At 39.3% G+C, this 7,012-nt stretch overlaps 1 protein-coding gene across 1 annotated transcript in view; it reads left to right on the top strand.

Moving 5' to 3' along the window:
- Positions 1-7,012, top strand: part of LOC149918024 (uncharacterized) — a 35,282-nt gene that overhangs the window by 11,230 nt on the left and 17,040 nt on the right. The window lies entirely within an intron of this gene.

Genomic DNA, 7,012 nt, shown 5'->3' with positions numbered 1-7,012 from the left:
AAAAATGTCTGTATGTTCTCTAGTACAACTTGAAGTGAAGGTGTTATTGGGGAGTTAATTTTATTGCAGTAGTTCAGGATTGCAGTAGTTCAGCAGTAATCATAGCTCAAAATCTGAGTTATAAAGCCAAGAAAAGTGGAATTCGTGTTATTACATCCATCAAATGTTATGTAACACTAATTAAAAGCTGAATATTTTTTTCTTACACTTTAGGATTTTGCTTTAGAAAGAATGACTATTTTATTTCTCAGCTCCTATGTCTTATTAGCTCTCCTAATCGTTCAGAGCTATATGTGGGCTTCTGTGCCCATGGTATTAATTTTCAACACAAGATTTTGCATGTCAGTTTGTGTTGGACGTGAGATCTACAGGTCAGTCCTTAGCCATAGGTTGATGGGTTCCTTAGGAAAGTGCATGCATGTGAAGCAATCTTCAGAAAAGCATACCTTTGCTTTAGCATTAGGGCTGCGTTGGATCTTTTTCTTTAGTATAATCATACCATCTAGCTTTAATCTCTGTATCTTAAGAGCCATATGAGGATGGCTGGGGGTTGAAGTTGCATTTTGCAGCTAAGCTAAATTGTCTGTGAAGAATCTGAACTGGCTGATTGGGTGACTAAATGTACAAGGTGGTACCGAAAGCAGGATCGAGTCTCCTGATGATGTATATGTTTAGACAGTGATAAGAGTATAAGAACACTTCAAGCCTTTCCACACTCTAATTTTACACACATTTCCTTGCTGTAATGAAAATGTAATAATGTTAATCTTCATTACAATGCAAAATGGATTAAATTTACAGGATTACAATATTTTAATCTGCTTGTGTGAAAGCCTGAAGTGGCCAGGAGCTACAAGGTATAAAAGGATAGACAGAAAATGTGGTCTTGTGGAATACTGCTAGCTGGCATATAATACGAGGAAAGAGTTTAGCAGATTACAGAACTAGATGTGTACAGTTCTGGGACCCTCAACACAAGAAGGATATGGAGCTATTGAAACAGCTCCAGAGGAGGGCCGTGAAGATGATCAGAGGGCTGGAGCTCCCCTGTGAGGACAGACAGAGAGCTGGGGCTCTTCAGCCTGGAGAAGGCTCCAAGGAGACCTTACAGTGGCCTTCTAGATCCTGAAGGCAGCTTACAGGAAAGCTGGGGAGGGACTTTATATAAAGGCAAGTAGCAGCAGGACAAGGGAAAATGCTTTAAAACTGGAAGAAGGTAGATTTAGACTAAATATTGACAAGCAATTTTTTACTGTGAGGGTGATGAGACACTGGAACAGGTTGCCTAGTGAGGGTGTGGATGCTGTCTTCAAGGTCAGGCTGCGTGGGGCTTTGAGCAACTTGGTCTAGTGGGAGGTGTCCCTGCCTCCGGAAGGGGCTTGAACTAGATGATTTTAAAGGTCCCTTCCAAACCATTCTATGATTGTTACATTAATGAATCATTCCAAGTGAAGCCATGACAGGGATTCAACAGAAGGGGAAGTTTCAGCCTCTCTTTCCCAGTGAATGTCCTTTGGCTGTCCTTATCTAATGTGAGAGGCAGGTTTTGCAAAGAAATGCAAGGTACATTTGTACACACATTGCTTAGCAAGAGTGATTCAGTGTTTGCACAGTAGAGTGAACATAGTGAACCTAATCTCACCTTTACATTTTATTCAAGAACCAGCAGAGCTGTGAATCACTTGTAGGTGTAGCTGTCTTTTGGGGGAAGATCAGGAGGTTGTGTTGCAAGCAGTTTAGACCACCTCACTTTTTAAAAATATGTGGACTACTTGGAAACAATGCAGAAGAGAGCAAAAATAATGAATTGTACAGAAAGATAGAAAACAGAGTTTGTTTAGACTGAAAAAGGGAGAAGTGAAGGAGGTGTTAACAGTTCCATAAAAATAAAAGCTGCTGCAAGGGCAAGTGGGAAAAATTATTTGTCGTTGTGTTCATGGTGGACAGGTGAAAACATCTGCATTCTTTTTCTCTTTTTTCTTCTATACTTAACCTTTGCCAATTACAAGGTGAGAATTTTGTCAGTTCCTCTTCTTCAGGTCTTCCCAGACAGTGTGCTATGAGTACATTCCTCAGGCTTCCTTTGTTCTGCTCATTCATGGGCTTAGGTGTACAAATTGCAGCTGATCTTTTCCGTGCTGTTCAAAGGGAAACCTTGAATAAAAATGAGATACAATTAATTTCCAATTAGAGATTCATATACTTCTTAGAAAAGAATGATTTAACTGAAGTTTGAGTGAAAATGATTTAAAATGAAATCATCTGTTCATTTTTCCTGAAAATAAGGCTCTAGCATACCAGCTTTATATTAAAAACTAAAATTGCATTATTGATAAAATAAGTTTCTAGTATTACTCTGAAGTCTCTTCACATAGTTGAAATGTAGGAGATGATAAAGATATTTGTACTGCTCGTTTTGCCATTTACTACTGCAGAGACAAGCAGTAATGTGCTGAAAGCGTGAGACTTGTAACTCTGTGCTGCAGAACATTTGGTTTGTATAGTGGAAGGGAAGTCAGAAGTCAAGAAGTGGGGGTGGGAAGGTGATCTCTAACGCTAGTGGCAGTCTTGAGTATTTGAAAATGATCGCAATAACTGCAATAAGAATTAAACTCACTGTGAGAGCTTACAAGAATGTCTAGAATCTGACTTAGGGTTAGATGGTGTATGATGTACCTTCACACAGCGAGTTGCCATGGGATCTGTGAAGTCACGCTAAACTTTTGTAATTCCTAAGTCTGTATTTATGTTACAAAAGAAATTTGGGGCACTTATCTGTCAGTTCCTTTTAAGACTGTCAGGGTCAAGTTCTGCTGTCTTTCTGAGGGCAGCTTTGAGCAGAGCATGTGTACACTGAAGGCAGTACTGACTCCTGTGATGACTTTTAGGGCGGGTAAACTGTGCCTTAGAAGTGTGCTGCCAGCTGCCACTTGCAGAATTTTGCCTTTGCCCACAAATACGTGTGAAATGATGGCTTGCCATCTTGCTGGTGATACTACAGCAAAGTATCTGGCATAGAGTGGGCGGCCTGTTGTATCCCTGTTTTTATTTTAAGCTGCAAATTTAAGTAAAGGTCCCCACGCTGCCTCATTCTCCAAGCTGAACAAGCCCAGCTCTCTCAGCCTATCCTCAAAGGAGAGATGCTTCAGTTTCTAGAATTTTTCATGGCCTTCATTAAACTGCCTTTATTGTGTCTGTCCTGTACTGGGGAGCCCGGAATGCAGTGCTCCAGGTATGGTCTGCTTCATTTTGTTCCATTGTGAAGCAGACATGTAGTAAGGATGCTTGTCTCTACCTAACCACTTCAAAGGCTTTTAAATAGACTTTTTTTTTTGTCTACACTAGATCTTGTGCACAGGTGGAAAAGGAAAGGAGTTGAAATCCTGGAACAGAGAGGTTGTGATGCCCTCTCCCTGGAGGTGTTCAAGGCCATATTGGATAGGGCTCTGGGCAGCCTGGTCTGGTATGAAATGTGGAGGTTGGTGGCCCTGCATGTGGCAGGGGATTGGAGCTTCATGATCCTTGAGGTCCCTTCCAACCCTGGCCATTCTGTGAAAGGAGATTAAGGACCTGAAAAGAGACTTTTTTTATAGTGTGTAAAACTAGAGAGGGATCTAGGTGACTTCTGGGGCAAGTGTAGATCATCTAAAAAGAAGCACATCAAAAGCACAGATCTCTGATTTAAGAGAAGGCTGTAAAATTAATGAAGAAGAGTAATTTGAAGAGATTTCACACACACACACGTATTCGTTTTATAAAAAACAGCTGAAGAGGTCAAAACCTTGTTGATTGTTTTGAAAAGATACATGACCTCAGTCTGTGTAGCAGAAGCATTTGCCTTCAGCTCTACTGCCTCACAAAAAGAAGCCCACTGTTGTTTCCTTGAATGTTTTTTCTTTGTCTTCTCTCAGTGCGCAGGTTTCATTTAATCTGCTGTTGGGTGAGGGAGAGCAAACTTGGACTTATGGTCACGGTGTTTGCAGTTTAAACTGTCTCTAAATAGCGATTCTGTAGTTTAAGTTTCTTCTGTGTTTTTATCTTACACTATAGACTCAGCCTCTAATTGCATATTTTATCAGCCTTTTTTGTTGTTGATGTTTCTCATGTAAGTTCTTCAGTTTATGTTTAAAACAACGGCAGATACTTGCCACTGGGTTTTGTAGGAGTCTGATCACTTGATTTGGGGAATGGGCTTGCACTTCTCATCAGAAAGTCTTGGCTTCTTCCCATGGAGGAAAAGTTTCAATAAATTGTTGTTTGGGAATGCAAGCAGTTGATGTGAATCCACGTTAAGGAAAGTGTTTTGCTCTTTTGACCTCACTACTGCTGACTATCTCATCTGTATTTCTGAGTTTCCTATAACTTTTTTTCTTGAACCTTCATAAGGTTCAGGAAACCTTCTGTGCAGAATCATCTGTATGCATGTTATTTTTAGCACCTGTGTTAATTAAGGATTCAGCATTTACATACAGCTTGGTAGCAAAATGGAGCAGAACCTTACATTCCAGCCAATAAATACTTTTCATTAGGAACCTATAGTGTCTGCATACAATTATTTCAGCAAAACTTCTGATAGTTTTGGAATGGTTGTATTTGAATCACCACGGATGTTTTTTTTCCCCGCACAGTTTATATACAGCATTGGAATGAATAAAAATAGTTCAGCAGTGACAGTGGCTAACCTAATACTGCAAGGAAAATCACATTATTTCAAAAAAAAATTATTTCTAGCTACTATGGAAGGAATTTTCACCACAGTAACACTTCCCAACTATTTGCTTTTTTTCTAGAAAAAGGAGGCAGTGAAGCATAATTAGTAGTTTTAACTTCTAACTTTCATGGCAATGTGCAGATGTCAATGGAATGGATGTCTGACCTTGGTATTGTCTACGGACATTTGACTTTCTCTCTGTGCTTCTATCTAGAAAGCAGATTGCCTATGCCAAACAAGCAAAATACATCCATCTTGAATCTATTATTGCCATTGCAACTGATAATTGGTATTAAGAATTATTTTGCTTACAAACTGAACTTATTTTTGTCTTTGTCCACAGAAGGTGTTTGTGAAAGTTAGTTTAAAATGTTTAATCCTGAATAGTGTAATAAGCTGTGCAATACAGATGGAAGGGAATATCATTGTAATTGTTTTTTATGATTTTAAATACAATACACATTTGTCAAACAAATGCACAGCACTTGTATACTCAACCTTTGAGGAAATAATAAAGCCATTCTGCTTTGCCTGATTTATTACTCATGCATTTTGAGTTGGCCTTTTTTTATTTTGCATTTGATATTTTATGTCTAATCCTGTTTCCCTTGTTTATCTCTGAACTATTGTTATTTCCCAAGATTACAGTAAAACTGAGCATAAGATTAATGAGTGAAAAGGATAGACATTCAAATGAGCAAATTAAAAGGCAAGGTCCTTTTACAGCCATAGTTAATTACAGCTTTTATCTCATACTGAGCTCTATTCTGCATATTTTAGAACAGCTTAGTAAAATAACCTGAAATTTGAGGGAGTTCCTATCAACTTTTTTTATCAGTGCTTTGTCTTGCCTTCACATGTGTGACAGGCCTGGTTCTCTTGGCTTGCTGCATGCTCTGTTTCTAAAAAAGCAAACATCCATGACTTCAGGTTTTCCCTGGAAAAAGCTGTCAGCAGGTAGTGTCACACAGTGATTGAAGATTACTGCCTCTTACCAGTTGGTTTGGGCAAACTAATTAAAGAAATGCTTCTGTGCCATTCTCTTGGGATTCTTGGAAGATGGCAAAGGAGGCCCTACAGCCAGGGTGAGTAGCTATTCTGGTTTAACACAACACTTTCATGTGCAAAGAGGGCTCTGTCCAGCTGACATAAATTAACTCCAGTCAGAGGTGAGATTAGTCAGATGTTTTGTGCTGTCAGGAGAGTCCAAGTTCTTGTGATTCTTGGTCCTAATGTTGTGCCCTGATATTATTGTCAGGACCTCCTTTTCTGTTGTGTTCTTCCCCGCTTCTGTATGCCATCAGTCATTTTTCACAAGCTCTGAGGTGCTCTGTTTAATTACACTTGTCCTAAGTTGGCAGCCCTTGCTTTTCACTCCTTCCTATGTGTGGATTTGAAGCATCTTAGTCTGGTTCATTACGCCTCAGCCAGTTTCAGGCATTTTGTGCATTCTTTGCTATCAGGTCAGCTTTTCTCCTTTTCCCACTTGCCAGCCAAGTGCGTTTGGAGAACTGCAGTACTCTGTGGGTGACTTTGACTCTGTAAAAAAAAAAAAAAAAAAGTTTGTGACTTGCAGCTGGCCAAAAAAGTCCTTAGGGCATCTTTCCCTAGTATCAACATGCACTTCTTCATGGGTGCTTTTCTGTAATTTGTAAGTCATGGACAGGTACTGGGATGATCTGTTCTTATAAGTGCTTTTTTGACAGTTTTTTTTGCCATACCACTCAGTTTGGAGTAATTGGCAACTAAAACAATAACTCTGTAGAAACAAATCTCATTAGTAATCTGTTTTATTTCTAGACATTGTGAAGTATGCTGTGTTTCTTGAAAACTGTCTTGTAGGATGATGACTGAGGTATATCCCATTAAGGCTGCCTCAGAGGAGATGAGCTAATAATTGAGCATAAATTCCACGTGTTCCAGTCAGTGTGATCTGGACTAGCTTTAATTTGCTTCTGATGCTCACTAATTTAGGCTGAACACAGTGCTAACGACTCTGTCTTGCTTTTGAGATGTGTGGTTACGGATACTTTGGGCATGTGCTGTGTTGTCAGTCTTTGTGCCATACTCTGTCTGCTTCATGTTGTGCCCAGCTTTCCTGTGGCTTTTTTCTTGTCTGTCTATGGTTCACATGGTTATCTTTTTTCCATTTGAATGGATGTTCACAGCTACTGTTAAGCCCTATGTTGTCATCTCTTTGAATGACATAATTGAATTACATAACTCTTTGAATTATGTTAATGCACACTCAAATAAATAGAGGAATACGTGTTAAGCTGTCACAATAGCAATTGCTGTGGA

The sequence above is a fragment of the Phasianus colchicus genome, chromosome 4 (genome assembly GCF_987193195.1).
Source record: "Phasianus colchicus chromosome 4, bPhaCol1.hap1.1, whole genome shotgun sequence".
Lineage (NCBI taxonomy): Eukaryota > Metazoa > Chordata > Aves > Galliformes > Phasianidae > Phasianus > Phasianus colchicus.
This window is presented reverse-complemented; position numbering and strand designations above follow the sequence as displayed.